This window comes from Cupressus sempervirens, chromosome 7 (genome assembly GCF_028749045.1).
Source record: "Cupressus sempervirens isolate cs-2001-9-10 chromosome 7, ASM2874904v1, whole genome shotgun sequence".
Classification (NCBI taxonomy): Eukaryota; Viridiplantae; Streptophyta; class Pinopsida; order Cupressales; family Cupressaceae; genus Cupressus; species Cupressus sempervirens.
In genome coordinates, this window is record NC_143124.1 from 909,873,993 (window position 1) to 909,896,129 (window position 22,137).

A 22,137-nucleotide genomic window follows, 5' to 3' on the forward strand; every position below is an offset into this window, starting at 1 on the left:
ATAGAAAGCCTCCACATGCAATTCAAACCTCCACACCCAACAAACAAAGGCATGACATGTTTTACATGAAAGATCCCACACAAAATAGGGGAGACTGTGATTTTGAATGGAGGTAGGTGTTTAAAAAATCAAAGGGGAAGCCGCCAACAAACAAAAAAAGTTGAAAAGCTAAAGAAAGAGAGAGCATATGCAAACAGCAACCAATAGAAGAAGCCACCAATGCACAATAAATGAACCCACACCAAAGAAAAATGGAGAAAGTCTGTAGCAAAAGTCCCATGCATATGAAGATCTTCACACCAACAAAGGATGATGAGACCAAGTCGCCAAGAAAACTAGAGTACGCTGGCCAGAGGTAGGAAGAAAATGTTGAAGGGAAGAGACTAACCCCAAAGGATAGGCACAAAAGGCCACTAAAGCTGTAAAAGCTGGAGCAATTACATTGAAGAAAAGAACCAAAAAAAAATTGAACATCAGTAACCTTTCACCGCCTGAAGACACTTAAGACACCCTGAAATCCTAAAAATCCTCATCTCAATGCACCTCGCAGGAACAAGCTTGACCAGTATGAGGCTCTCAAGTATCCTTCAACTACAAAATTTGCAATGAAAAAGATAAGGAAAGACCGCATGGAGATAAAAGAAAAAAAGGGAAAACAATGAGATTGCTTTATCCCACATTCATTGGGTGAGACTATTCTGATGTATTTAAATACCAAAGCATATAATATAAATGATGTCTAAAAGGACAGGGCCTTTTGAAGGCCGCAAGTTGCTTTGTGGGCCTATAGTTGATCAGTCAAAAGTGATATCAGCATGATGATAGCTTAATTTTAAATGAAGATGGAACTTTGATGGCATGGCACCAAATCTTGAGATATGCTCAAATTGCTCCACATGGACGATCCAACGATCATCGCTATCTCACCAAGCAAAGATGCTCACAAGATAACCATAGAAAGGTAGCGATGATGACATGGCACATGGTGACATGGTGTTGATGTGGACAGGTAAGGTAGCCAAAAAATCTCGTCAGAATTCGATGGTCGCCAAGTCGCCACCAAAAAAGTTGAGAAATTTTGGCAAGCAACTTGGCGAATTGTCAGGAATTTGAAAAATCTGGCAAGTGTTGTTGTGGGTCCCACCCAAATGTCTCCCATGAACCAAAAGCTTCCAAGTGGCACCCCATGAGTGAGCAGAGTAGTATGCCAGAAAATGTGACTAGAATCCAGTGGCCGCCATGTCACCACAAGAAAATGGTGGATTTTTCAGCAAGCAACATAGCGACCCATCAAAAAATCCAAAAAATTGGTGATATGTTGTAATGATGCGGGGCCGCCCCAAGATTGATTGGCCTATTGATAATTGACACATGGCACTGCCTGGGTGGTGATGGGAGTTACAAGAAATATTTTAAATATATTTTTCCATTTGAACATTCAATGTTCATTTGAAAGTTTGAAAATTTTGTTTTAAAAGGGTGACTTTCTATAGTTCAAACTATGGAAATTTTTTAATTTTTTAAATGCATTTTTTAAAATTGATTATTCCTGAAGCAGAGGCCTAGTTTTCAAATGGCCATAACCTGGGCAATTTTTGTGGAAAACTGGCACTCCAATATACCACTAGAACTGGGAGGATTGAAATTTTCCATTTTAGAGGTCAGTTTATGCATAGGTGCTCACTGGTTTGAGCTATAAGCTAATTTGTAAAATCTAGGGCATTCTTAGTAGAATGAGTAGTTTTCATCACTGATCATCAGAATTGGTCATGAGGCAAAAAATTGATTTTAATCAATTTTATTGTATTCTTGGGGGCATTTCAACTGATTTTTACCTTTTACCTTGGATTCACTTTTACTTCAAAATTAGTAATGATCTTTCATCATGATGTTTCTGAGATATTTGATGCCTCTAAAAAAAAATTTTAAAAGGGATCTAATAGGTAGTTGAGGAGAGAGATTAGAGAGAGTCTTTTCATGGCAAAGAGAGGGAATTTCATGTGGATAGATGTCAATTACAGATTCAATTTGGGAATTCCTTCCTCTATATCAATCTCTTTCTTTCTCATTCTATGGGTTCCAGTTTTTGGGAAGAAAAAGTTCATTGTTGTGATACCATTAGGGGTTCCAGTTTTTCACTATGAGACCATTGGTTCCAATTTTTGACATGTTTCCTTTACTATGACACCATTCTTCAGTAGAATTCTTTGGTATGAACAGCATTAGAAAGGTTAATACAGATAGTTTAGATTTGCTAGGTATTTCCACATTTTCATTTTCATGCATATGATTGTATGAATTTCAAGGAAATCAATGCAAAGAGCAACAGATGATTGAGTTTCAGTTGAATCTTGTCTCCTTTATAAGTAATCTTCAATGTTCTATAATCATTGACATAGAGCTTAGGTTGTAGTTGTAGTCCCTTAAGGTTGTATGTTATTTCATTGTTGCCTATGACTCAAAGGGTTATGTAAATGCTTCAGGGAAATCAAAAAGGTTGTGAGGTTACTGATGGGGATATCATGTAAGAATGAGGTTTAGATTGAGCACATATGTCTATTTACAAGGTAAATAGATAGATCAGATATTTGAATATATAAATATGTATTAGATATCCATATGTATGCATTTGATTCATGGATTTGCCCAATGGATTAGGCACTGGTCAGTTACAGGATCATTAAGTCTTACTGCTACATATCTGAGGGTTTGTTGAATTCAACATTATAAATCAAATATTCTTTCCCTTTCATGTTGAAGATCATAATTGTGATGCCCTCACTCAGCTTATGAACTCCATGGTTTTGTATTTAGCTACTGTAGACTTATGTCATTTCATAAGTCATTAGGAGATACAAGGGCTTTTCATCTGCTTAATAGATTCAGGGATATGTTTTTGCACTGGTATGGTATCAATTGAATTTGAGGTCTACTCACCTAGGTTTAGCAGAGCCTAAAGCAGATGAAGGGTCATGCCTTATAGTTTGCCCAGTGTCTGAAATGGCATGTTGAAAATGGGAGTTGGCTGCCCCTAGATGTGTCATATTCTCATTGGGATAATTGTAAACCCTCTAGTGTTTTCAAACACCAAAAAAAAAATTTATCATCATGAATGCATCTATAAGATTATGCAATCATTGTAGGTTACTATCAAATCAATTTGCATAAATGTAAACATGAAACATAATAGATTCAACAACACATTTGACACAATGATTTACATGGAAACCCAATTTGGGAAAAAACACCTGTAACATGCTACCCTTTTTCACTTTTCTAAAGTGATACCCTATGAAAGGCCAACCCTATTAAAGGTTACAATACATAGTGTTATATGTGACCCTATTAAAGGATTCCAATCACCCTGTTATGAGTGAGCCTTGTTAGAGGACTTTAGAGCATTCACTTGGAATGTGACCTAGTTAAAGTATTTACAAATGACTGTTAGGTCAACCTTAATCCAAAGGATTTACCCAAGATTGATAGAATTATTAAAGAGTAATAGTAAGGTTTGATCTTATAACAAATTACAACTCCATTTACAGATTATAGATCTTTATTTTAGTCCTCCATTTTGCTTGGCCTTCACACATTTCAGCTCTAACAACTTGTTCAGCCTTCAAGCATTTATACCCTTAAGCCTTCTTGCTTAACATGCCAATGTAGACTCCTCTCTTAGGTTACTTGATGAAGAAAAACCCTTGACTTCTTGTCTTCCTTAGGTTCTCGCACATGACAACCCTTGCTTCTGACCAGCCATACCTATAAATAAGAAATTAAGATCTTTTTTCACTCATTCTCCATTATCCAATTTAAATTTAAGGTAGATTAGGTAGGATACAATAAATCTACCCCATATTTCATATCTCTTCTAGAAACTTCTCATTCAATTCTCTTTGAATTTGCCTCAAAACAGTTTAGCTTAAGTTATGTGTCACCATCTCATCAACCTTATCTTCCACTTAGTTCCTACAATCTAAGAAAACAAACTTGTCAGATTAGATCCATCAAATTCATGATCTTTCAAATAATGCAGCCACTTGACATTAACTTTCTTATGATGCTCGACACATGCTATGTTGCTTAGCATCATCTATAAAATCACTGCGCATGAACTAAAATTTACTAGTGCTCGACATTAACTAAACTTTACTTAACATTCATTATTTTATTCAGCATACACTAGAATAGACTTTTACTCGACTCCAACTAATTTTCTACTCATCTTGCACTAACTTTAGTTAGCACTGACTATCCACTCAGTCAAGCTTGGTAGAAAAACTTTGTTTAACTTGTTCTTCTATATTTTCTTAGTGTAACCAACCTTTGAAACCTAAAGTATATTATCAATACATCATGTTATCACTATCCTAACTAAAACTTGTACTCCTTTACATAACATAGATCAACCTTTCCTCTTGGTGCTATTGCTACATATTTTGATCAATTGCTCTGCATCAATCAAATAAGTGATAGTGCTTAAATCATATAAGCAATTATCTTACCAGCAAATAGTAGGTTTGACATTAGTGACAAAACAATGATTGAAACATATTAATCATACTTGTATCAATCTATTCTCAACATTGAGATCTATAATCAGCAATTCAATTGCATTAGAAATCAGGTCATCTCATTGTTACTATCTAACCATTATAGCAGTGACCTAAATCTCTTAATAGGGTTGGTTTAACAACTATTTTTAAATCCTCTAACAAGGTGGCATTTCTATTGAATTTTCTAAAGACCTCTAATAAGGCCACTCTTAATAGGGTGATTAAATCCTCTAATAGAGTCACACCTAATATTGTGTTTTGTAACCTTTAATAGGGCTGACTCCTAACAAGGCTCACTTTAAAAGAGTGAAAATCAGTAACTAGTTACAATTGGTGGTTTTTCCCAAATTGGGTTTCTATGTTAAAATCTTGGTGTCAATTGTGTTCATTTTATTTCTTCTATGTGTTTGCAACTAAGTTAAAGTAACATCAGTCACATATAATATCTTAAGATTTTCATGTTAAGCATTTACTAAGCTATTTTAGTGATTATTGAGTTACAACATTTTTCCTATGTTTTTACTGAGTTACAATAGAGTTCAATTTTGATTTATATTGACATATAAGGGATTTGGGATTTATTTTTGTGGTAACTGATTCAGCCCTCCCCTCTCAATTACTCTTCTTATATTTCCAACAATTGGTATAAGAGCTTTTGGTGCTTGTGGAGAAGGTTTCAAAGACCAAAGCTAAAGATCAAGATGTCTTATAGAAGAGAGATTCCCAAGTTGAATTGACACAACTTTGCAGCATGGCAAGGAATTATGAGGTTACATTTGGAAACTACCAGTGATTTAGGTTGTAAATATCTTGATAGTGAATACAAGACTCCTATCGAAATATTATTAGTTGAAGATATTGCTAAAAATAAAAATCATAACATCACAATGATTGACATTGTTTTTTCTCTTAAATATGTTGAATTTGATGAAGTTAAAAGTTGCACTACAACTTATGATATGTGGATTAAACTAAAAGCCATCTATGGAGGAGATGATAATGTAAGAAGAGATAAAGCCAAAAGTCTCAGAGGATGGTTTGATCAAATGAAGATGAGAGAAGATGAAAACATTGCAAAATTATATGTCAACTAAATTAAAGAAAGTGTGAGCATAATCAAAGCATCTAGAGGAGATATTGATGATAAAATAGTTGTAAAAAAGGTACTCATAACTCTTCTTCCTATCTATGCAATTAGAGTGTCTATTATTCAAGAAGTGAGAACTGATCCAAATAGAAATGTAACTTTGGATGCTCTAGTTGGAAGATTGATAGCTTTTGAGTTGGATAACTATGATAACTATGTCCCTAGTTCCAAAGGTATTGAGTTTGCATTTGATGCCAAGCTTTCACTCAAGAAAAAAGGGTAAAAAGTCAAAAGCCAATCAATTAGAACGTGAAGAAGAAAAAGAATGTTTAGATAGTGATCTTGAAGTTGTTGAAGCCCTACCTAAAAGGAAATATTCCAAAGGCAAAGGAAAATACAAAGGTAAGATTCCTCTAGTCTATTTTTCTTGTGAAGAAGTTGGTCACATTGTTGCATGATGCCCAAATAGAAAAGACAAGGATGAAAAGAAAAGGAATAAGTTTGAAGGAAAGAAGGAATTCAAAAACTCCAAGGACAACAAGGAAAAAACTAAGAAATAGTGTTTTATGGCTAAAGATTTTGATTATAGTGAAGATGAACTGGTATATATTGTTGTAAAAGATGAATCTAATGATGAAGGAGATAAAATGGCACTTATCTCTCATGTTAGCAAAAATGATACATGGATTATTGATATTGGTTGCTCATATCATATGACTAGAGAAAAAACAAAGTTTGAACACATGGAACATTATGATGGTGGTAGTGTGCAATTTGGAAACAATGAACCTTGTTGCATAAAGGGAAAAAGTTGAATTTCACTAACCAATGAACTTAAATGTGACAATTCTTGTTGGGTTGAAGGACTATAGCATAATCTATTGAGTGTGTCATTGTAGAATAAAATTAGATTCAAGGTAGAATTCATGAATGGGAAGGCCAAACTACTAGATGAAAAGGGAAATTTGATTGGATCTGGTAAACAAACAAAAGGTAATCTATTCAATCTAGATCTTAGTGAAAGTTCATGTTTTATTGCTCAAGTAGAAGAAAGTTGGTTATGGCACAAAATATTATGTCATGTAAACTTTGATAATCTAGTCAAGATAAGTAGCTTGAGGAAATCTGATATGGGTCTATGAAAAAATTGTCAAATTGGTAAGATAGGGAAAACTAGTTTCAAAAGTAAGAACTATCATTCTGAAGAAATCTTAGAGCTTATACATACAAAACTATGTGGACCTATTTAAATAAAGAGTTATAATGGAGACAATTTTTTCATTCTTTTTGTTGATGATTATTCTAGAATGATGACTATAATGTATCTAAAAGAAAAATTTGAAGCTTTTCAAAAAATTAAGTGGTATCAGGCAAGAGTAGAAAAAGAAACTAGAAAGAAGCTGAAATGTTTGAGATCATATAGAGGTGGTGAATTCATTCCAATGAGTTCAATGAATTTTGCACTAAAAAATGAATTAAGATATCAGCCCCTAGTACTATTGGAAATATAGATGGAGTAACTAAGAGGGGGGGTGAATCAGTTACCACAAAAAAAAATCCACAGATCCCTTAGATGTCTTATAAACTAGTTACTATTGTCACTTGGTAAACATATAGAAAAATGTTGTAACTTGATAAATGTAGTGTATGTTAACTTATTACTGATCTTTAAGCATTCACAGTGATTAACATGCAACCATAAAAGCAATAACATGAACACATGAGACACTACATTTAACATAGAAACCCAATATGGGAAAAACCACCAAGTAACTAGCTACTAATTTTCACTCTTTTGAAGTGAGCCCTATTAGGACCCAACCTAGTTAAAGGTTACAAAACACACTGTTAGGTGTGACCTTGTTAAAAGATTTAATCACCCTGTTAGGAGTGGCCTTGCTAGAGGACTTTAGAACAATTCAATATAGTTGTCACCTTGTTAGAGGATTTACAAATGGTTGTTAAACCAACTCTATTAAGAGATTTAGAAATTACTGCTACAATGATGAGAAAGTAATAATGAATAGACCTTAATGAGATGCAACTGAATTGCTGATATAGATTTCTATTCTAGTCCACTAGATCCTCTCTGATTGAATAAAATTTTGCTACTCCTCAATGATATCTGACCATCCTTCAAAATTCACTTGCACTTTCTTCAATCAATACACTTGCATGCTCACTCATTACAACTTAGAATTCACAACTTGACCTTTATTTATATCTTACAAATTGTCAAGTCAGCTCATTTACAACTTACATTTATCAATAATCATTACATCAATTGGCTATAATTATTTCATAAAAGAATTAAACTTTATATCCCAAAATAATGAAATCCTTCATTGGCTGACCCTGCTTGGTAAACATTGTTCCAGAATTGATTTCTAGTGTTAACCAACTGAAGCTTGGTTAACATAGCAAACTCTGCAAAATCTTTTAGAGACCAAGTGAACTCGGTAAACACTAATTTTCCTTTGTTAACCTTGTGAAGTTGGTTACCACTAACTTCTGTCACAAAATCCTTCAATGCCCGAGTGAACTTGGTAGACACAGTTTCCACAGTTTAATTTCTAGGAATGCTCGGTAGACTCTAGAATTTTCTTTTTTGAACAACTAATCTCGATAAACTCGGTCTACTAACTAAAATGACATTTGTGTAACATTAAAGACAACACACAATTAAACAATTGTATCCAATAGGTACACCTCAATAGAATGGTATAGTTAAAAGAAGGAAAAGATCCATCATGGATTGTGTAAGAACCTTGATGATAGAAAATAATGTTGCAATAAAATACTAGAAGGAAGAAATCAGTACTCTAGTGCATACCTTGAACAGAGTACAATTGAAGAAAGACTCAAATCAAACTCCTTATGAACTATGGTATGGCTACAAACCTAATATAAGTTACTTGAAAGTATTTGGTAGCAAATGTTATAGCTTGAAAGAATCCAGCAAAGATAAATTTGATGTCAAAGGTGATAAAAGAAAATTCCTAGGATACTCCTCTAGAAGTAAAGCATACAAATGTTTGAATCTATCTACTTATAAAATTATAGAAAGTGCACATGTGAGAATTTATGAGTTTGTAGAAAAGAGTGAAGAAGAGAGCAATAAAGAGCCTAAGGATTATAGAATATTTGTTTACTATGAACCTGATACTTTTCCAAATCTATCTAGTAGTTAGGAGGCCTCACCTCCCAAATCCCCAAGATCTCCAAAAGTTAGTGCAACCCAAGTCACAGTCTGAAGTACCTGAGTCATAGTCAGAAGCTACCAAGTTATTGCTAGAAAAAATTGAGTCTGATGGATCGAGTCATAGATAGTGAGACCTAAGCTTAATACTAAAGATCATGAAAAAGTTAGTGAAAAAAATAAGATATGTCAAAAGGCATCATACACCTAATCAGATCATTGGAGACAAGTAAGATGGAACAATGACAAGAAATAGTAAAAGGTACATGTTTTCTTGCTAAATTTGAACCTAGAAATGTTAAAGATGCTTTGGATAATGAAAGTTGGATTGAAGCAATGAATGAGGAAATAGAATAGATTGAGAAGAACAAAACTTGGACTCTTGTTCCTAGACCCAAGGATAAAAATGTAATTGGCACAAAGTGGGTATTCAGAAATAAGCTAAATGAAGATAGAGAAGTTTCTAGAAATAAAGCAAAGTTAGTATGTAAAGGTTATTCTCAAGAAGAAGGTATTGATTATGGTGAAACTTTTACTCCTGTTGCAAGAGTAGAAGGTGTTAGAACTTTACTAGCATATGCAGCTCAAAGAGGATTTAAAGTTTATCAAATGGATGTAAAATCTGCATTCTTGAATGGAATTCTTGATGTGGAAGTCTACATAGAACAACCTGAAGATTTTGTAGATCCCAACAAAAGAGATATGATCTACAAATTGCACAAAGCATTATATGGTCAAAATAAAGCTCCCAAAGCTTTGTATGAAAGACTTCATAACTACTTGATAAAGATCTATTTTCAAAGAATAAATGATAACAATAGTTTGTATATCAAACAAGGACCAGACAAGAAGATTGTGTTAGTAGAAATATTCATGGATGACACTTTATTTATGGGAAATGATGACTTGTGCAATGCATTTTTAGAAGAGATAAGTAAAGAATTTGAGATGTCTATGTTTGGAGAGATAAAATTCTTTATTGGATTGCACATCCAGCAAAAGAAAGATGGTATTTACATTAATCAATCAAAATATATCAAGGAGATACTAAAGAAGTTTGGAATGGAAGATTCAAAACCTATTGGAACTCCTAAGTCTACTAGACATAAGCTTTCCAAAAATGATGATTCCAAGGAGGTAGATCAAACCACATACAGATCAATGATTGGAAAATTGTAGTATGTAGTGCATACAAGGCCTGATATTGCATTAGCAGTTGGTATGGTGGCAAAATTCTCAACAAATCCCAAAGAAAATCACATGATGGAAATCAAAAGAATCATGTGATATCTAGAAGGTACTAAAGACTATGGTTCATGGTACAAAAAAGGAGGCAATTTGGATTTGAAAGCATTCACAGATGTTGATTGGGCAGGAAGTGTTGGTGACAGAAAGAGTACCATGTTAGAAATAGGGATTACTAAGAGGGGGGGTGAATCAAAAATCTACAAACTTTAGTTGCTAACTAGATATTATTACTTACTTTAAATGATGAATAAAAAAGCAATAAATTAATGTGGAATAGTCACAGTAGAAATGCACAAAGATAACTCATAATACCATATTTTGTTAACTAACGAAACCCTGGCCAAGAGAAAACCCTGGTAGGGATGATACCCACTAGATAATATAATGATATATATTTTCCTTATTAGAGGATGGACCCTGTTAGGAGTCAATGAGAAAATTTAGAATAATAGTCCCTATTAGGAGACTTTGAATCCCTATAAGGAGATTCCAACCTTGTTAGGAGTTGTAGTATAATGTATGCAAGATGAGCCCACTACCCTAACATGCAATTTCAACTACATGAAGAGCTTATTGCTCAATCAATTAATCTACTTTTATTTTCCTTCCTCCACTAATCTTTGATCTTTAGCTCAATCTCATATCACTAGATAGTTCATACAAAACTTCACATATATTGCTTTCACAAAAGTTTGCTCACTATGCATAATCTCACAAGTTTGCACACTTGATACACAATAGCACACTTCTTATCACAAGAAGTCCTTTGCATAAATACCATGCCTTTATATAAAATATTTTTGGGTTGGCTAAGACCACAATTCACTTTTCCAAGTTAGATTAAACATCTAGGATGTTAGCAATAATTGGACAAGTAATTGTTTTGCAACCAAAACAATTATTTCCTTCAATTTCGCTATCTTTCTTCATCAAAACACAATTAAATCTATTTCATATAGTTTGTACAAACTTGTGAGGTTATACACCACATCACCATCATGTATACTATCTCCATGTCAATTTTCTTGTCATAATATGATGTCTGCAACATGTTATAAACAAAACAATACACTGCTATAAACCAAATTCTTTACTTAGACAATTTTTTAATAACCAAACACTAAGTATCTTTATTTTCAAGGTTTCCTGTCAACATGTACATCATGTATTACCATTAATAAAAACAATTACTTATCACAATTAGCCAGTTTTCAACAATCTCCCCCTTTGTCATTGATGGCAACAAAGTAGGGAAAATTGGTTAAGTGACAAAAAAAAACTATCAAAATAAACATTGCATCTATTACAACTTTACAAATATGCTCACCCTTACAATATACTTCATACTAAACATGTATCTCTCCCTTTTACTATCCAAATTTTCTACTTTCCAATTTTCTTCTAGTATTACTCCCCCTTTGACATCAATGAAAAAGGTCTCAAAATGTCAAGATTATGTCCAAAACTATCAAAACTGCTTTTCCTTGCCTTTATGCTGAAATAATCTTCATACAATCATCAAAAATAGCCTTCAAGCTATCCATACCTTTGTTCCATGTTTCTTTAGTAGACTCTGTTGATGTGATAATTGCACATAATGCATATGATGCAATCTCAACTACATTGATATTTGAATACAAAAAGTTTGTATATGTGTCTTTGGCCTTGACACATTCTTCTAGCTTCTTTTCAAAAAATGATAACTTCAAAGAAATAGATTCTCTAAAATTATATGTTCTCTTCAATATTTTCTCTTTTCAAAGTTCCAGTTTCCTAATCTTGCTATGAAAACTGGTAACTTGATTCTCAAAATCATCAACTTTGCTAGATGGGTGCTAGATTACCCTAGATAAAGCCTCCAGCTCATTCATCTTTTCCTCTAACTGATTTTCCAAGTCCTTACTTAGTTTTTATGACAAGGTACACTTAACATACAAAGCTTTCCCTTCCTGCTGACATTTCTAAAGTTCTTTGATGCATGTATCAAGGTTGACTAAGTCATTCTTGATATTCTGGTAGATGGTTCTAAACCAATTAGAATCATGGGAAATTTTAGTTTTTGCCTCTACAACATTCAAAAAAAATTTAAACTCTTCATCAAAAGACTTTAGCACTTCCTATGCTCTTAATTCAGGATCTGACTCAATATGTTGTACTGTCAAAGTACTATGTAATCTATTAGTCACTTCCATCAATGATCTCGTCAAACTCTTCACTGTCTTATTTTTCTATAGGATTTTGGTTAAGGATGAAATTAGATCAGCCAAATCATATTCATTAGTGGCCAAACTAGTAAGAGAGAGAGGAGTAGATGAACTAGATGGTTTAGTCTCATCTTCTCTTTGTTTCTTTGCTGCTTCCTTAGCTTTCCTCTCTTCCTCTTCTTTCCTTTCCTTTTCTTCTCTTTGTTTCATTTCTTCTAATCTTTTCCTCTCTTCTTCCTCTATTTTCTTTTTCCTTTCTTCTTATGCAATTCTCCTTGTATCTTCATCTTGATTTCTTTTTCTTTCATCCTTAAGCAATTTCTGCTTGGCTTCCTCTATCTTCTACTTTTCAATTTCTATTAGCCTCTTCTCTTCCTCAATTTGTTTTAACTTTTCTTCAACATATTTAGTATCAGTGACATTTGGTATGGAATCACCAAATGGATTGGTATCATCAAAGTTGATTATAACATTAGTTTGATCAATCTTCATAGTATCACTACTAACTGATAATTCCATGGTTCTAGGAGCTAGAGGAGTTGTTGTCTGTGATTTTGACAACATCTAGCTAATAGTTTCTATATTCTCCTTCCTTAATTTATCCTTCTCACCAACCATAAATAAGAATGTCCTCAACTTAATTCTCAGTATGGTGTGAGGTTATTCAACAATCTATTTATCTAATCTTCATCATTAGTCTTGAAAATAGTCCTTAGTATAGACTTCCAAAGTTCAAGGTCGTCTTCTCTTGCTGGAGTATTCTTCTTTATGAGTCTCTCGTAGGCTTTTTGGTTCACTACTCCTTTTATATCCTTCATACTTAGATCATTTGTAATGATATGTCTTATAGTAGATTAATCAATCTTATCCTTCTCAAAATTATTATAAAGATCATAAAATTTGTTCATCTAAATAAAGTTTCCCTCATTTGCAATCATTGTGTCAATCTTCTCAATCTTCAGCTTCCATGGTTGCCAAGCTTTTCCTCCAGCTTGCTTAGGTGGATTCACCTTTTCATCTTTCTTGGTTTCTTGTTCCTTAACTTCTTCATGACTACTGGATTCAATTGTCAACAATGCTTTCTACTTCTTGCTAGGTCCTGTAGCCATCTTTTTGACTCTCTTATTATTTTTTGGTACTACTTCAATCAATCTCTTTGAGTTTCTCTTATGTTCACTAGGTTGAACATCAGATACTGCTACATATGGTATACTATGTCCTGAAGTTGTCTCAGCAATTGAAATTGACAAGGGTTGTATATTCAATACTCCTTGTTTCATAGTCTATCTCATGGTCTCAAACTCACTTTCTGTCATTCTAGCCTCAAATAATGCCTTCTTCATTATTGAATCAACCTTCTTGTGAGATGCCTTCTCCAAGGTTGCTTGATGAGCATGCTGTGTGATATAATCATATGTGCCAAATCTATATTCTACCTTATCTTTCTTAGAATTCAATAATAGATCAATGTAGCCAACTGCAACATCATCACTCAACTCATAGCTTAAAGAATCCAAAAATGTTTCCTAAAGTTCTACTACTTGAATGTATGTATAGTTAGTATCAACTAAAATACATATGTCTTCCTTGAACCTATCTACAAGTGTAGGTGAGATTCTCAACTTTCGTTTCAGCTCATTTTGGAATGTTCTCATAATCAAATTTCCACTATCCAATACCTTGTCTACAGGGTTTCTTCTGCATACCTCTGATATCTTCTCCATAGTGCATCTATCACTACTCATTATATCTGTTACTAACGAGTAGGGAAATATCTTTAGCACATAAAAGAATATGTGATTTATCAATGATTGGAATCTAAATACACCATTCTTTGTCTCTTAATATTTTCAATGTTCTCCAAGAGTTGCATTCTCAGAATTTCATTCGAATTCACCTATTCTTTCTCAACACAAATCTTGTAAGTTGCGTATATAAATCCTGCTGAAATTTCGTCTATCTGAGAACTTGCAAAAACTGAATAAGCTATTATTCTACTAAGAAATCTCACATCATCCTACTTGATGGAACTAATTATCATAGCCTTCCCATTGTAAACTACCTTAGTTTAACTTTCTACTTTCTTCTTAACTAGTTTACATTTCCTTGTTTGCTAAAACTAGTTACCCCATGAATAAAGTCAACCGAGATGTCTACTACACTATCTTGCATCTATAGTTTTCCATCATGAATCCTACTCAATATTATTTGAGTCCATTCATTTGTATCTAGTTCACGATAAAAATAATACTTAAACAAGTCCAATTCACTTAAATGTTCAAATCTGACCTTCACTATCATGTTGTGGTTAAAGACCAATTCCATATCTGTATTCATATATTCATTGCCAATTGACTCAAACTTGCAATTCAAATAGTTTTCTACATCTTCTAGATAGACTACATTATTTAGAGTGATAGACAATGCAAAGTTAGGATTTCCTTCACTAGGTTTTATAGAAACTACCTTAAACTTAGGTCTATCCTCATTCTCAACACTGTGAACAACTGACATATCCATAATTCTTATCAAAAATATCTTTTACCAAACAAATTTTGTAGAAAAATGATAAAATACCTCTTTCTAAAAAATAGGGTTTGCTTCAAAATCACTCTGAAAGTTCACTTTAGATTTCTCTTTGCTTTGAATATATTTGCAATGAAGTAAAATCAATTATGTACTCCATTTATTCATCAACTTGAAACTACATTAATTGCATACTTCACAAATATGAAAAAGTTGTCATTTGTGTTTTGCAATTAGATAACTATCTAGAATCATCTATCTAATCTATAAATGCTACCCAAGGTTTACTATAGCCTCCTTCCATCATGAAAATCATCCTCAAAACTTCACATCACAAAATTTTCTACAAAAATGTATTTTTCATCTTCTATTATAGAATCAACTATTACTGTAATACCAGTAACTATGAATTTCATCATAACTTGTTTGTATGAGCTCTAAAACACAAGCAAGCATACGTACCATCTAAGCAGAACCAGATACACCATTTCCCAACTTTTCTACCTTTAATTCGGTCTCTGACTGAAGTTCTCAAATTTTGATGTTGTGAACAAGCTTAATTCAACTTTATTGAATCAAACTCAACAACTACCTTCGATCTTTCTGTCTCATCATCATCTAAATTTTCTTTTGAGATATCTATTCCTTTTATAAATGCTTCATTAAGTTCTTCTTGAAGTTCACTAACAAATTTTCTTTGTTCTTCATTGCTTCTACTAGTTCTAGAGTTCCTTTCTTGGTTCCTTTTGTCATTTCTAGAGTTTCTTCCATTATTCCTTCTATTCTCAAAGTTTCTTCCATTGTTCCTTCATCTCTGAAGTTTCTTTCCATTCTGCAGTACCTTATTGTGTGTCTAAAGTTAGTTCATAACTGACATACATGTGCTTTGCTTCTAGGATTCTATTGATCATTAGATGCATGACAATTTTGAGCAATGTTTCCTAAGTTGTTACACTTATAACACACGATCTGTCTTCTGTCATCATAAGATCTTTTTTTTCTCAATGTCCTTTTATTAAATTTTCTTCTATCTATAGGGTTAGTATTTCTAGACACTTTACTATTTCTTTTATCATTATCATACTTAGATTTCCTACAATCAATTGCATTATGACCCATACCATGACAATTATGACAATAAAAGTCCTTAACATGATTAAATGACTTATTAGTACAATCTCTTTTCATATGACCTATTTCATTACATAAAAAGCACTTACCACTAAATTCATACCTAGTTTCCTTAGGAGTTTCCATTTGCTTTGTTTCATCCAAGATTTCAACTTCCTTGATTTGCTCAATTTCTTTAAGTTTCTTAGAACATTGACTTGACTCAATCTTATCATCAGATCTGTCCTTTTCTTTTGGATCTAATCTAATCTCATGTTTCTTTTTAGACATGTTAATTAAATAACCAAGACCAGTCTTGTCATAAGAAGGTCTCTGTATAGACATAGAATCATCAAGCTTTTCTATGCTAGAATAAAGTTTCTCAAACTACTGTTTGCACTGTGTCAATTCACCTTTCACAATAGTATTGTACTTATGGAATTCTTCTTGATCTTCTTTCAAGTTTCAAACTCAAATGTTTTCTTTGCTAGAATCACTCTTAGATCTTCATTTTCATTCTTCAAATCATATTCAACTTTGCTAGGATCATTTCTCAAAGTCAACTTTAGATTTATAATCTTCAATTCATGCTTCAAGATTTTTTACTTTGTCTTCAACTTTGAATAGTCATCATCAGTAGTTCCAAATTCAGTAGATTCAGGCTTTGATTTTAGATGTTTAATATTTTCTTTCAACTAACTAATGTATACTTTGGAGCCTTCATATATGTCCTTTAGCTTATCTCTTTCTTTAGTAAGGAGATCAAATTGTTGAAAAGCTTCTTTGAGGTTCTTCATCAATTGTTCCATATCCATAGGGATCTTACTTAAACTATTAAGCCTCTTCAAAGTAATTTTGCTCTGATACCAATTGTTAGAAATAGGGATTACTGAGAGGAGGGGATGAATCAATAATCTAAAAACTTTAGTCGCTAATTGGATATTATTACTTACTTTAAACCATGCATAACAAAGTTATAAAGTAATGCTGAATAGAAACAATAAAAATGCACAAAGGGGTAAAAGCATAAACCTTTGTCACCCTTTTATAAAGGAAAAGGCTAATAAAAGTATAACAATTCATCTTCAATGACATAAAAATGGTAGTATCATTTAGAATTTGATAATAAAGTAAATTAATGAAATGTGTAGAAGTAGATGAATTTTAAGATTATAATTTTAATAAGAATTAATATATTTTCCTAATCTTTAAAGACAATTTTTTACTTGCTGAAAAAATTGAAAATGAGGGATCTAGTTCCCACCACAAAATAATGTGGAAATAAACTTTTTTCTATTTGATCTTAGATTATGTTATAGATAACATATATAGCTAGAACAATTTTTTTGAAAATGGCTTTGGACCTATATTTATCTTTTATAACGACTCCAAATTAACTCATATGAAATTGATAGTTTTCATCTCCCACCAGATTTTTTTAAAACAAATATTTTCTAACCAAAATAAAAATTATACATTCTTGAAGAGGAATCTCTCCTTTAGAACATCATGTGATTTTTAAAAAAAAATTATATGATTCTCAAACTTGACATCTTCTTGAGCATTAAAATATGTACTTGTAGAATTTTTTAATTACAATATACTATATCTAATTAAAACACTATAAACTCTATATGAGAATATTCTTGACTTTGAACTCTATAAAATGGTGTTTATATGTTATTAAAAGAATATCATAAAAAATAGTAAGAGTTATTGAAACGTCTATTTTCTAAAATCATTTTATTTCTTTAGTAATTGGATACAAACTAGTATAAAACATGCATTTAATAAACATTTACAATTGGAAAAGTGTGAGACTATAATGTCCTTGATTAGGACATTAGATTATAAATGCCGACCCTACCTATATTTTCCATATTTTCTTCTGATATCTTCCTCTGTCTATTTGTGAGATTCATTATTCCTTATATACTTTAAAATATGAAAAGTTGTGTCTTTTCTTTTCTTTTCTTTTTTGCAAAAAGAGGGGTAAAAATTTATTAAGATAGAAAGGAATACAACAAGGAGAGCTCAACAAGGAGCTTGATCCTGAGCAACAAGATCATCAAATTCTTGCACCATCTCAAAGGACAGTTTCCCCCTATCCCTAATATTCCAACCCAGATCATGACTAGAAGCCCATTTGGCTAAACAATCAGTAGGTCTATTCCATTCTCGCGGAATATACTTGAACCGAATGAACTGAAAAGAGGAAGAGAAGAAAAGAATCTGCTTAACAATAGTGGCCAGCTACCAACTAACATCCTCAAGCTCTTGCGAAGAAAGCATGTTCACCACCACCTGGGAATCAGACTCACAAATAATCTTACTCCATCCCCACAAGCAACACTATTCCATAGCATATAAAATAGCCTAAGCTTCCATGAGATTGTTAGTATAATCACCCTTATGAATTGAGAAGAAAAATTTAACATTCCCAGAACTACAACGAGCCACTCCGCCAATACCAGCTGGACTAGGATTCCCACGAGAAGAACCATCAGTGTTAATTTTCAGAACTCCACAGGGAGGAGGAGTCCAGTGCCCATCCCAGTTAACCCGACCCTTCCTCTAATGGTGAAGCTGCCCGGACATAGAAGGAAACCTATGAGCCACAACCCCATCCTGCAGATGAAAATTGAGGCGATTACAGATAGCAAGATCAACCGGATCCATACCCCCATCAAGCTCACACTTCACAAGAAAAGTTGTGTCTTTTCATAATTGTATTATACTGATAATTTAATCATTTATATGATTATATTATATGAATAATATAGATCAAATTAATAATATTTCTTATTATAATATTCAATATTAATATTATTGCATTTATTACATAATATATTTAGATTATTAATCTAAATGTTATATTTAATTCTTAGATTAATATAATATGCAATACTATAATAAACATTATTGACATTATATTATTATTATTTTATTTATTAATATTAGTTTGACCTTATTATTTTATTAGTTACTACCTCGGTAACATATTATACCATTAATATACTATTATTTATTCTTTAATAATATATTATATCATTTAAACATATTTTTAATACTCATGAGTTTATAATATGTTTGTGTGTGTGTGTATATATATATATATATAACTCTAAAAATTTCATATATATTTATTTATAATAATTAGAACTATTTATTTCATTCACCTATATTACCATAATTGAATTTTTCTAGATCATATGTTTGAATAAAATTGATTTTTAGATAGAAATTCTCAAATTTAGTCATTTTGATAAGTCAACCTGAAGGTGACACAACTTTATACTTTTACCCAAAGATAGCTCACAACACCATATTTTGTTAACTAGGGAAACCCTAGCCAAGGGACAACCACAGTGGGGATGATACCCACTAGATAATATATTGATATATATGTTCCTTGTTAGAGGATGGACCTTGTTAGGAGTCAATGAGAAAATTCAGTATAATAGTCCCTGTTAGGGGACTTTGAATCCTTGTTAGGAGATTCCAACCATATTAGGAGTTGTAGTATAACATATGCAAGATGAGCCCACTGCTTAAACATGCAATTTCAACTACATGAAGAGCTTACTGCTCAATCAAGTAATCTACTGTTATTTTCCTTCCTTCACTAATCTTTGATCTTTAGCTCAATCTCAAATCTCTAGATAGTTCATACAAAACTTTGCATATATCACTTTCATAAAAGTTTTCTCACTTTGCACAATCTCACAAGTTTGCACACTTGATATACAATAGCACACTTTTTATTGCAAGAAGGCCTTTGCATAAATACCATGCCTTTACATAAAATACTACTGGGTTGGCTAAGACCACAATTCACTTTTCCAAGTTAGAGTAAACATCTAGGATGTCATCCCTAATTAGACAAGTAATTGTTTTGCAACCAAAATAATTCTTTCCTTCAAGTCCACTATCCTACTTCATTAAAACATGATTAACTCTATTCTATATAGTATGTACAAACTTCTGAGCTTATACACATCATCACCAACATGTATACTATCTCCATGTAACTTCGCCTATCATAATATGACATTTGCAACATGTTACAAACAAAATAATACACTACTATAAACCAATTCTATACTTAGACAATTTTCTGATAACCAAACACAATCTTTATTTTTGAGGTTTCATGTCAACATGTACATCATGTGTTGTCATTAATGACAATAATTACATATCACAATTAGCTAATTTTCAACACACCAATGGTGGAGCATTCTTTCTTGGTAAAAGACTGGTGTCTTGGACAAGAAAGAAAAAGAATTATATTTCTCAGTCCACAACAGAGGCAAAATATGTGGCAGTAGTAGTTAATTGTTCTAATATTGTTTGGTTCAAACAACTATTGGCAGGTATGAAGATAGAGATCAAGGATCTAGTGGTTATATACTATGATAACACGAGTGCAATTAATATATCAAAGAATCTAGAGATGCATACCAAAACAAAATACACTGCTATAAAATATGATTTTTTGAGAGAATTGGTACAAGATAAAGAAGATTGGAATATGTGAATAATAAAGAACAAATTGCAGACATATTCACTAAGCCATTACCTAAGCATGCATTTATGTATCTAAGAGGTAAGTTAGGGGTCATTCCCCTATCCAAAGCTCACTAAATGAAGTTTAGTGATACATCAACAAAAACATATTGAAGATTAGTCGGGTAATGCAGTATTGACAAGGGCATGTTGCAAATGAATCAGTACATGAGGTACATTGATATTCACTAAATATTGCCTTTGGCATGAGATGTCAAAAAGGGAGAAGTTTACTGTCATATCTCATAGAAAGTTTATAAAGAGAAATAAATGTCAAAGAAAGAAAATGAACTTGATCTGATATCAAAGGAAGAGGGTGTTCACACTGATAGAGGGAGTTGAATTCTCATGGATGAGAGTCAAAATGAAACTAAGGATATGTTCCTTACTTTATTCTTACTCTAAAATTTCATTGCATTCTGACATGTGTTTTCATCAATGCCAAAGTGGGAGATTATTGGAAATAATTGATAAAATGCGTATTGTCTTTGATGTTACACAAAATATCATATCATTGCTAGTTAGTGTATGCTGAGCTCACTTGGGCATTAAAGTCAGTTTCCTATGTCTACCGAGCATTCCAGAGTTTTCCTAGTTTAGAAGACAGTGTCTACCAAGTTCACTCGAGTGACAAAGTAAAGTTTGCAAGAGTTGAGTGTTAACTAAGCTCACTCAATTAATGAAGGAAATGTTGGATGGAACCAGTGTTGATCAAGCTCTCTCAATTACTAGAGAAACTTTGTAAATATGTAGCATTAACCAAGTTCACTTGGTTAACACAGGAAAATCATTTTGAGCTAGTATCCATTGAGCAGGGTTGGCTAATAAAAGATTTTCTTGTTTCGACATATTAAGTTCAATTGAATTTTTTGTTGGCTCTAGCCAACTGAGAAGATGAATATTAATTATTCTAAGTTATAGTCAAGCCAACTTGATAATGTGTAAGATATAAATATAAGTTCAAGTTGAGGATAGAATATGTGGAACATAATTGAAGATTTGATGATGCTTAGAGGAAGCAAATTAGAAGGATAAGCAAAATATCCTTGTTGAGATGCAAAGATACATTTGATTAGGAAGGATCAAGTATATAAGCCAGAATTGAGATCTATAATTAGCAATTCAGTTGCATCATAAATCAGGTCATCTCATTATTACTCTCTAACCATTGTAGTAGTGATCTAAATCTCTTAACAGAGTTGGCTTAATAGCCAATTGTAAATCCTCTAACAAGGTGTCATTTCTATTGAATTGTCTAAAGACCTCTAACAAGGCCACTCCTAATAGGGTGATTAAATCCTCTAATAGGGTCACACCTAACAGTTTTTTTTTAAATCTTTAATAGGCTTGGCTCCTAACAGGGTTCACTTCAAAAGAATGAAAATTAGTCCTAGGTGCAATTGGTGTTTTTTCCCAAATTGGGTTTTCGTGTTAAAATCTTGGTGTCAATTATGTTCATGCTATTTCTTTTGTGTGTTTTCAACTAAGTTAAAGTAACATCAATCATAAATAATATCTTAAGATTTTCATGTTAAGCATTTACTGAGCTATTTCAATGATTACCAAGTTAAAACATTTTTCCTGTGTGTTTACCAAGTTACAACAGAGTTTGGTTTTGATTTATATTGACATCTAAGG